Below are 11,690 nucleotides of genomic sequence, written 5' to 3'. Positions count from 1 at the left end.
AATTCTCTTTTTTATTATTTTCATCTATCTGTCTATCCACCTGTTTGTCTTTCTACAATGACTTGTCTTTTTACCTGTGCTTTATCGATAGAAGGCCGAGCGAAACAAGCTACCACGTGTGTGCGAACGCCAACCCTAAACGGACTCGGTGGCGACACGGTAGCAGGTCTGACTCTAGATTAGAAGGTTGCTTGTTCGAATCACGTTCGGGTCAAATTCTCTTTTTTAATATTTTCATCTGTCTGTCTATCCACCTAATTGTCTGTCTACAATGACTTCTCTCTTTACCTGTGCTTCGTCGATAGAAGGCCGAGGAAAACATGCCACAACGTGTGTGTGAACGCCTACCCTAAACGGACTCGGTGGCGAACCGGTAGCGCGTCTGACTCCAGACCAGAAGGTTGCGTGTTCGAATGACGTTCTCGTCAAATTCTTTTTTTATTATTTTTATCTATCTGTCTATCTACCTATTTGTCTGTCTACAATGACTTGTCTCGTTACCTGTGTTTCATCGACAGAAGGCCGAGCAAAACATGCTACCGCGTGTGTGCGAACGGCTACCCTAAGTGGACTTGATGGCGACACGGTAGCACGTCTGACTCCAGATCAGAATCGTTGCGTGTTCAAATCAAGTCCGGGTTAAATTCTCTTTTTTTATTATTTTCATCTATCGGTCTATATACTTATTTGTCTGTCTACAATGACTTGTCTTTTCACCTGTGCTTCATCGATAAAAGGCCGAGCAAAACATGCTACCACGTGTGTGCGAACGGCTACTCTAAGCGGACTCGGTGGCGAAACTTTAGCACGTCTGACTCCAGATCAGAAGGTTTCGTGTTCTAATCACGTCCGGATCAAATTCTCTTTTTATTATTTTCATCTATCTGACTATCTACTCATTTCTCCTTCTACAGTGACTTGTCCTTTTACCTGTGCTTCGTCGCCAGAAGGCCGTGCAAAACATGCTACCGCGACTGTGCGAACGGCTACCCTAAATGGACTCGGTGCCGCAACGGTAGCGCCTCTGACTCCAGATCAGAAGGTTGCGTGTTCGAATCAAGTTCGAGTCAAATTCTCTTTTTTATTATTTTCATCTATCTGTCTATCCACCTGTTTGTCTTTCTACAATGACTTGTCTTTTTACCTGTGCTTTATCGATAGAAGGCCGAGCGAAACAAGCTACCACTTGTGTGCGAACGCCAACCCTAAACGGACTCGGTGGCGACACGGTAGCACGTCTGACTCTAGATTAGAAGGTTGCTTGTTCGAATCACGTTCGGGTCAAATTCTCTTTTTTAATATTTTCATCTGTCTGTCTATCCACCTATTTGTCTGTCTACAATGACTTCTCTCTTTACCTGTGCTTCGTCGATAGAAGGCCGAGGAAAACATGCCACAACGTGTGTGTGAACGCCTACCCTAAACGGACTCGGTGGCGAACCGGTAGCGCGTCTGACTCCAGACCAGAAGGTTGCGTGTTCGATTGACGTTCTGGTCAAATTCTTTTTTTATTATTTTTATCTATCTGTCTATCTACCTATTTGTCTGTCTACAATGACTTGTCTCGTTACCTGTGTTTCATCGATAGAAGGCCGAGCAGAACATGCTACCACGTGTGTGCGAAGGGCTACCCTAAAGGTGGACTCGGTGGCGCAACGGTACCACGTCTGACTCCAGACCAGAAGGTTGTGTGTTCGAATCACGTCTGGGTCAAATTCTCTTTTTAATATTTTCATCTATCTGCCTATCTACTTATTTGTCTGTCTACAATTACTTGTCTCTTTACCTGTGATTCGCCCCGCCGTAATGGTCTAGTGGCTAAGGTTCTCAGGTGCTGACCCGCAGTCACGGCATCAAATCCCGCCTGCGGCGGCTGCATTTTCGATGGAGGCGGAAATGTTGTAGGCCCGTGTGCTCAGATTTGGGTGCACGGTAAAGAACCCTATGTGTTCAAAAATTCCGGAGCCCTCCACTGCGGCGTCTCTCGTTCTCATATGGTGGTTTTGGGATGGTAAACCCCACAAATCAATCAATTTACCTGTGATTCATCGAAAGAAGGCCGAGCGAAACACGCTACCGCGTGTGTGAGAACGGCTACCCTAAGCGGACTCGGCGGCGCAACGGTAGCGCGTCGTACTCCAGATCAGAAGGTTGCGTGTTCGAATTGCGTCCGGGTCAAATTCTCTTTTTTATTATTATGATCTGTCTTTCTACTTATTTGTCTGTCTACAATGACTTGTCTCTTTACTTGTGCTGCATCGACAGAAGGCCGAGCAAAACATGCTACCGCGTGTGTGTGAACGGCTACACTAAGTGGACTCGGGGGCGACACAGTAGCACATCTGACTCCAGATCAAAAGGTTGCGGGTTCGAATCACGTCAAAGTCAAGTTCTCTATTTTACTATTTTCAACTATCTGTCTATCTACTTATTTGTCTGTCTACAATGACTTGTCTCTTTACCTGTGCTTCATCGACAGAAGGCCGAGCAAAACATGCTACCGCGTGTGTGCGAACGGCTACCCTAAGCGGACTCGGTGGCGCAACTTTAGCACGTCTGACTCCAGATGAGAAGGTTGCGTAATCGAATCTCGTCCGGGTCAAATTCTCTTTTTATTAGTTTCATCTGTCTATCTATTTATTTGTCTGTCTACATTACTTGTCTCTTTACCTGTGCTTCATCGACAGAAGTCCGAGCAAAACATGCTACCACTAGTGTGCGAACTCCTACACTAAGTGGATTCGGTGGCAATACGGTAGCACGTCTGACTCCAGATCAGAAGGACGCGAGTTTGAATCACGTCCGGGTCAAATTCTTTTTTTATTATTTTCATCTATCCGTCTATCTACTTATTTGTCCTTCTACAATGACCTGTCGCTTTACCTGTGCTTCGTCGACAGAAGGCCGGGCAAAACATGCTACCACGTGTGTGCAACGGCTACCCTAAGCGCACTCGGTGGCGAACTGGTAGCGCGTCCGACTCCAGATCAGTAGGTTGCGTGTTCGAACCACGTGTGGGTCAAATTCTCTTTTTTGTTATTTTCATCTGTCTATCTACTTATTTTTCATTCTACAATGACTTGTCTCTTTACCTGTGCTTCTTCGACAGAAGGCCGAGCAAAACATGCTACCGCATGTGGGCGAACGGCTGCGCTAAGTGGACTCGGTGGCGACACAGTAGCACGTCTGACTCCAGATCAGAAGTTTGCGTGTTCGAATCACGTCCGTGTTAAATTCTCTTTTTTATTATTTTCATCTATCTGTCTATATACTTATTTGTCTGTCTACAATGTCTTGTCTTTTCACCTGTGCTTCGTCGATAGAAGGCCGAGGAAAACATGCCACAACGTGTGTGTGAACGCCTACCCTAAACGGACTCGGTGGCGAACCGGTAGCGCGTCTGACTCCAGATCAGAAGGTTGCGTGTTCGAATGACGTTCTGGTCAAATTCTTTTTTTTATTATTTTTATCTATCTGTCTATCTACCTATTTGTCTGTCTACAATGACTTGTCTCGTTACCTGTGTTTCAGCGATAGAAGGCCGAGCAAAACATGCTACCAAGTGTGTGCGAAGGGCTACCCTAAAGGTGGACTCGGTGGCGCAACTGTACCACGTCTGACTCCAGACCAGAAGGTTGTGTGTTCGAATCACTTCTGGGTCAAATATTCTTTTTAATATTTTCATCTATCTGCCTATCTACTTATTTGTCTGTCTAAAATGACTTGTCTCTTTACCTGTGATTCGCCCCGCCATGGTGGTCTAGTGGCTAAGGTTCTCAGGTGCTGACCCGCAGTCACGGCATCAAATCCCGCCTGCGGCGGCTGCAATTTCGATGGAGGCGGAAATGTTGTAGGCCCGTGTGCTCAGATTTGGGTGCACGGTAAAGAACCCTATGTGTTCAAAATTTCCGGAGCCCTCCACTGCGGCGTCTCTCGTTCTCATATGGTGGTTTTGGGATGGTAAACCCCTTAAATCAATCAATTTACCTGTGATTCATCGAAAGAAGGCCGAGCGAAACATGCTACCGCGTGTGTGAGAACGGCTACCCTAAGCGGACTCGGCGGCGCAACGGTAGCGCGTCGGACTCCAGATCAGAAGGTTGCGTGTTTGAATTATGTCTGGGTCAAATTCTCTTTTTTATTATTTTCATGTCTATCTACCTATTGTTCTGTTGACAATGACTTGTCTCTTTATTTGTGCTTCATCGACAGAAGGCCGAGCAAAACATGCTACCGCGTGTGTGCGAACGGCTACCCTAAGTGGACTTGATGGCGACACGGTAGCACGTCTGACTCCAGATCAGAAGGTTGCGTGTTCAAATCAAGTCCGGGTCAAATTCTCTTTTTTATTATTTTCATCTATCGGTCTATATACTTATTTGTCTGTCTACAATGACTTGTCTTTTCACCTGTGCTTCATTGATAAAAGGCCGAGCAAAACATGCTACCACGTGTGTGCGAACGGCTCCTCTAAGCGGACTCGGTGGCGCAACTTTAGCACGTCTGACTCCAGATCAGAAGGTTTCGTGTTCTAATCACGTCCGGATCAAATTCTCTTTTTATTATTTTCATCTATCTGACTATCTACTCATTTGTCCTTCTACAGTGACTTGTCCTTTTACCTGTGCTTCATCGCCAGAAGGCCGTGCAAAACATGCTACCGCGTCTGTGCGAACGGCTACCCTAAATGGACTCGGTGCCGCAACGGTAGCGCGTCTGACTCCAGATCAGAAGGTTGCGTGTTCGAATCACGTTCGAGTCAAATTCTCTTTTTTATTATTTTCATCTATCTGTCTATCCACCTGTTTGTCTTTCTACAATGACTTGTCTTTTTACCTGTGCTTTATCGATAGAAGGCCGAGCGAAACAAGCTACCACTTGTGTGTGAACGCCTACCCTAAACGGACTCGGGGGCGACACGGTAGCACGTCTGACTCCAGATTAGAAGGTTGCGTGTTCGAATCACGTTCGGGTCAAATTCTCTTTTTTAATATTTTCATCTATCTGTCTATCCACCTTTTTGTCTGTCTACAATGACTTGTCTCTTTACCTGTGCTTCGTCAATAGAAGGCCCAGCAAAACATGCCACAACGTGTGTGCGAACGCCTGCCCTAAACGGACTCATTGGCGAACCGGTAGCGCGTCTGACTCCAGATCAGAAGTTTGCGTGTTCGAATCACGTTCTGGTCAAATTCTTTTTTTATTACTTTTGTCTATCTGTTTATCTACCTATTTGTCTGTCTACAATGACTTGTCTCGTTACCTGTGTCTCATCGATAGAAGGCCGAGCAAAACATGCTACCGCGTGTGTGCGAACGGCTACTCTAAGCGGACTCGGTGGCGCAACTTTAGCACGTCTGACTCCAGATCAGTAGAATTCGTGTACTAATCACGTTCGGGTCAAATTCTCTTTTTTATTATTTTCATCTGTCTATATACTTATTTGTTTGTGTACCATGACTTGTCTGTTTACTTGTGCTTTGTCGACAGAAGGCCGGGCAAAACATGCTACCACTTGTGTGCAACGGCTACCCTAAGCGCACTCGGTGGCGAACTGGTAGCGCGTCCGACTCCAGATCAGAAGGTTGCGTGTTCAAACCACGTGCGGGTCAAATTCTCTTTTTTGTTATTTTCATCTATGTACTTATTTTTCATTCTACAATGACTTGTCTCTTTACCTGTGCTTCATCGACAGAAGGCCGAGCAAAACATGCTACCGCATGTGAGCGAACGGCTGCGCTAAGTGGACTCGGTGGCGACACAGTGGCACGTCTGACTCCAGATCAGAAGTTCGCGTGTTCGAATCACGTTCATGTTAAGTTCTCTTTTTTATTATTTTCATCTATCTATCTGTCTACTTATTTGTCTGTCTACAATGACTTGTCTCTTTACCTGTGCTTCATCGACAGAAGGCCGAGCAAAACATGCTACCACGTGTGTGCGAAGAGCTACCCTAAAGGCGGACTCGGTGGCGCAACGGTACCACGTCTGACTCCAGACCAGAAGGTTGTGTGTTCGAATCACGTCTGGGTAAAATTCTCTTTTTAATATTTTCATCTATCTGCCTATCTACTTATTTGTCTGTCTGCAATGACTTGTCTCTTTACCTGTGATTCGCCCCGCCGTGGTGGTCTAGTGGCTAAGGTTCTCGGGTGCTGACCCGCAGTCACGGGATCAAATTCCGCCTGCGGCGGCTGCATTTTCGATGGAGGCGGAAATCTTGTAGGCCCGTGTGCTCAGATTTGGGTGCACGGTAAAGAACCCTATGTGTTTAAAATTTCCGGAGCCCTCCACTGCGGCGTCTCTCGTATTCATATGGTGGTTTTGAGATGGTAAACCCCACAAATCAATCAATTTACCTGTGATTCATCGAAAGAATGCCGAGCGAAACATGCTACCGCGTGTGTGAGAACGGCTACCTAAGCGGACTCGCTGGCGCAAGGGTAGCGCGTCGGACTCCAAATCAGAAGGTTGCGTGTTCGAATCATGTCCAGGTCAAAGTCTCTTTTTTATTATTTTCATGTCTATCTACCTATTGGTCTGTTGACAATGACTTGTCTCTTTACCTGTGCTTCATCGACACAAGGCCGAGCAAAACATGCTACCGCGTGTGTGCGAACGGCCACCCTATGTGGACTTGATGGCGACACGGTAGCACGTCTGACTCCAGATCAGAAGGTTGCGTGTTCAAATCACGTCCGGGTCAACTTCTCATTTTTATTATTTTCATCTATCTGTCTATATACTTATTTGTCTGTCTACAATGACTTGTCTTTTCACCTGTGCTTCATCGATAGAAGGCCCAGCAAAACGTGCTACCACGTGTGTGCGAACGGCTACTCTAAGCGGACTCGGTGGCGCAACTTTAGCACGTCTGACTCGAGATCAGAAGGTTTCGTGTTCTAATCACGTCCGGGTCAAATTTTCTTTTTATTCTTTTCATCTATCCGACTATCTACTCATTTGTCCTTCTACAGTGACTTGTCCTTTTAGCTGTGCTTTGTCGCCAGAAGGCCGTGCAAAACATGCTACCAAGTGTGCGCGAATGGCTACCCTAAATGGACTCGGTGCCGCAACGGTAGCGCGTCTGACTCCAGTTCAGAAGGTAGCGTGTTCGAATCACGTTCGAGTGAAATTCTCTTTTTTATTATTTTCATCTATCTGTCTATCCACCTGTTTGTCTTTCTGCAAGACTTGTCTCTTTACCCGTGCTTCATCGATAGAAGGCCGAGCAAAACATGCTACCACGTGTGTGCGAACGCCTGCCCTAAACGGACTCGGTGGCGAACCGGTAGCGCGTCCGACTCCTGATCAGAAGGTTGCGTGTTCGAATTGCGTTCGGGTCAAATTCTCTTTTTCATTATTTTCATCTGTCTATATAGTTATTTGTTTGTCTACAATGACTTGTCTCTTTATTTGTGCTGCATCGACAGAAGGCCGAGCAAAACATGCTACCGCATGTGTGTGAACCGCTACACTAAGTGGACTCGGTGGCGACATAGTGGCACGTCTGACTCCAGATCAGAAGGTTGCGGGTTCGAATCACGTCCGGGTCAAGTTATTTTTTTTACTATGTTCATCTATCTGTCTATCTACTCTTTTGTCTGTCTACAATGACTGTTCTCTTGAGCTGTGCTTCTTCTACAGAAGGCCGAGCAAATCATGCTACCACGTGTGTGCGAACGGCTACCCTAAACGGACGCGGCGGCGACACGGTAGCACGTCTGACTCCAGATCAGAAGGTTGCGAGTTTAAATCACGCCCGGGTAAAATTCGCTTTTTTATTATTTTCATCTATCTGTCTATCTACCTATTTGTCTGTCTACAATGAGTTGTCGATTTACCTGTGCTTCTTCGACAGAAGGCCGGGCAAAACATGCTACCACGTGTGTGCAACAGCTACCCTAAGCGCACTCGGTGGCGAACTGGTAGCGCGTCTGACTACAGATCAGAAGGTTGCGTGTTCGAACCACGTGCGGTTCAAATTCTCTTTTTGTTATTTTCATCTGTCTATCTACTTATTTTTCATTCTACAATGACTTGTCTCTTTACCTGTGCTTCATCGACAGAAGGCCGAGCAAATCATGCTACCACGTGTGTGCGAACGGCTACCCTACACGAACGTGGTGGCGACACGGTAGCACGTCTGACTCCAGATCAGAAGTTTGCGTGTTCGAATCACGTACGTGTTAAGTTCTTTTTTTTATTATTTTCATCTATCTGTCTATCTACTTATTTGTCTGTCTACAATGGCTTGTCTCTTTACCTGTGCTTCATCGACAGAAGGCCGAGCAAAACATGCTACCGCGTGTGTGCGAAGGGCTACCCTAAAGGCGGACTCGGTGGCGCAACGGTACCACGTCTGACTCCAGACCAGAAGGTTGTGTGTTCGAATCATGTCTGGGTCAAATTCTCTTTTTATTATTTTCATCTATCTGCCTATCTACTTATTTGTCTGTCTACAAGACTTGTCTCTTTAACTGTGATTCGCCCCGCCGTGGTGGTCTAGTGGCTAAGGTTCTCGGGTGCTAACCCGCAGTCACGGGATCAAATCCCGGCTGCGGCGGCTGCATTTACAATGGAGGCGGAAATGTTGTGGGCCCGTGCGCTCAGAATTGGGTGCACGGTAAAGAACCCTATGTGTTCAAAATTTTCGGAGCCCTCCACTGCGGCGTCTCTCGTAATCATATGGTGGTTTTGAAATGGTAAACCCCACAAATCAATCAATTTACCTCTGATTCATCGAAAGAAGGCCGAGCGAAACACGCTACCGCGTGTGTGAGAACGGCTACCCTAAACGGACGCGGCGGCGACACGGTAGCACGTCTGACTCCAGATCAGAAGGTTGCGAGTTTAAATCACGCCCGGGTAAAATTCGCTTTTTTATTATTTTCATCTATCTGTCTATCTACCTATTTGTCTGTCTACAATGAGTTGTCGATTTACCTGTGCTTCTTCGACAGAAGGCCGGGCAAAACATGCTACCACGTGTGTGCAACAGCTACCCTAAGCGCACTCGGTGGCGAACTGGTAGCGCGTCTGACTACAGATCAGAAGGTTGCGTGTTCGAACCACGTGCGGTTCAAATTCTCTTTTTGTTATTTTCATCTGTCTATCTACTTATTTTTCATTCTACAATGACTTGTCTCTTTACCTGTGCTTCATCGACAGAAGGCCGAGCAAATCATGCTACCACGTGTGTGCGAACGGCTACCCTAAACGAACGTGGTGGCGACACGGTAGCACGTCTGACTCCAGATCAGAAGTTTGCGTGTTCGAATCACGTACGTGTTAAGTTCTTTTTTTTATTATTTTCATCTATCTGTCTATCTACTTATTTGTCTGTCTACAATGGCTTGTCTCTTTACCTGTGCTTCATCGACAGAAGGCCGAGCAAAACATGCTACCGCGTGTGTGCGAAGGGCTACCCTAAAGGCGGACTCGGTGGCGCAACGGTACCACGTCTGACTCCAGACCAGAAGGTTGTGTGTTCGAATCATGTCTGGGTCAAATTCTCTTTTTATTATTTTCATCTATCTGCCTATCTACTTATTTGTCTGTCTACAAGACTTGTCTCTTTAACTGTGATTCGCCCCGCCGTGGTGGTCTAGTGGCTAAGGTTCTCGGGTGCTAACCCGCAGTCACGGGATCAAATCCCGGCTGCGGCGGCTGCATTTACAATGGAGGCGGAAATGTTGTGGGCCCGTGCGCTCAGAATTGGGTGCACGGTAAAGAACCCTATGTGTTCAAAATTTTCGGAGCCCTCCACTGCGGCGTCTCTCGTAATCATATGGTGGTTTTGAAATGGTAAACCCCACAAATCAATCAATTTACCTCTGATTCATCGAAAGAAGGCCGAGCGAAACACGCTACCGCGTGTGTGAGAATGGCTACCCTAAGCGGACTCGGCGGCGCAACGGTAGCGCGTCGTACTCCAGATCAGAAGGTTGCGTGTTCGAATTGCGTCCGGGTCAAATTCTCTTTTTTATTATTATGATCTGTCTTTCTACTTATTTGTCTGTCTACAATGACTTGTCTCTTGTGCTGCATCGACAGAAGGCCGAGCAAAACATGCTACCGCGTGTGTGTGAACGGCTACACTAAGTGGACTCGGGGGCGACACAGTAGCACATCTGACTCCAGATCAAAAGGTTGCGGGTTTGAATCACATCAAGGTCAAGTTCTCTATTTTACTATTTTCAACTATCTGTCTATCTACTTATTTGTCTGTCTACAATGACTTGTCTCTTTACCTGCGCTTCATCGACAGAAGGCCGAGCAAAACATGCTACCGCGTGTGTGCGAACGGCTACCCTAAGCGGACTCGGTGGCGCAACTTTAGCACGTCTGACTCCAGATGAGAAGGTTGCGTAATCGAATCTCGTCCGGGTCAAATTCTCTTTTTATTAGTTTCATCTGTCTATCTATTTATTTGTCTGTCTACATTACTTGTCTCTTTACCTGTGCTTCATCGACAGAAGTCCGAGCAAAACATGCTACCACTAGTGTGCGAACTCCTACACTAAGTGGATTCGGTGGCAATACGGTAGCACGTCTGACTCCAGATCAGAAGGATGCGAGTTTGAATCACGTCCGGGTCAAATTCTTTTTTTATTATTTTCATCTATCCGTCTATCTACTTATTTGTCCTTCTACAATGACTTGTCGCTTTACCTGTGCTTCGTCGACAGAAGGCCGGGCAAAACATGCTACCACGTGTGTGCAACGGCTACCCTAAGCGCACTCGGTGGCGAACTGGTAGCGCGTCCGACTCCAGATCAGAAGGTTGCGTGTTCGAACCACGTGTGGGTCAAATTCTCTTTTTATTATTTTTATCTATCTGTCTATCTACCTATTTGTCTGTCTACAATGACTTGTCTCGTTACCTGTGTTTCATCGATAGAAGGCCGAGCAAAACATGCTACCACGTGTGTGCGAAGGGCTACCCTAAAGGTGGACTCGGTGGCGCAACTTTACCACGTCTGACTCCAGACCAGAAGGTTGTGTGTTCGAATCACTTCTGGGTCAAATTCTCTTTTTAATATTTTCATCTATCTGCCTATCTACTTATTTGTCTGTCTAAAATGACTTGTCTCTTTACCTGTGATTCGCCCCGCCGTGGTGGTCTAGTGGCTAAGGTTCTCAGGTGCTGACCCGCAGTCACGGCATCAAATCCCGCCTGCGGCGGCTGCATTTTAGATGGAGGCGGAAATGTTGTAGGCCCGTGTGCTCAGATTTGGGTGCACGGTAAAGAACCCTATGTGTTCAAAATTTCCGGAACCCTCCACTGCGGCGTCTCTCGTTCTCATATGGTGGTTTTGGGATGGTAAACCCCACAAATCAATCAATTTACCTGTGATTCATCGAAAGAAGGCCGAGCGAAACATGCTACCGCGTGTGTGAGAACGGCTACCCTAAGCGGACTCGGCGGCGCAACGGTAGCGCGTCGGACTCCAGATCAGAAGGTTGCGTGTTTGAATTATGTCTGGGTAAAATTCTCTTTTTTATTATTTTCATGTCTATCTACCTATTGTTCTGTTGACAATGACTTGTCTCTTTATTTGTGCTTCATCGACAGAAGGCCGAGCAAAACATGCTACCGCGTGTGTGCGAACGGCTACCCTAAGTGGACTTGATGGCGACACGGTAGCACGTCTGACTGCAGATCAGAAGGTTGCGTGTTCAAATCA

General features: G+C 46.6%; 1 non-coding gene across 1 annotated transcript; it reads left to right on the top strand.

The window, feature by feature from the left end:
- The first annotated feature begins 4,690 nt into the window (after nucleotides 1-4,690).
- TRNAW-CCA (transfer RNA tryptophan (anticodon CCA)) lies at nucleotides 4,691-4,762 on the top strand. Its single transcript has one exon. It is a non-coding gene; the product is annotated as a tRNA-Trp (tRNA).
- Nucleotides 4,763-11,690: the final 6,928 nt, after the last annotated feature.

This window comes from Rhipicephalus microplus, chromosome 5 (genome assembly GCF_043290135.1).
Source record: "Rhipicephalus microplus isolate Deutch F79 chromosome 5, USDA_Rmic, whole genome shotgun sequence".
Lineage (NCBI taxonomy): Eukaryota > Metazoa > Arthropoda > Arachnida > Ixodida > Ixodidae > Rhipicephalus > Rhipicephalus microplus.
The sequence above is the reverse complement of the archived record's forward strand: the minus strand, read 5'-3'. Positions and strand labels throughout refer to the sequence as shown.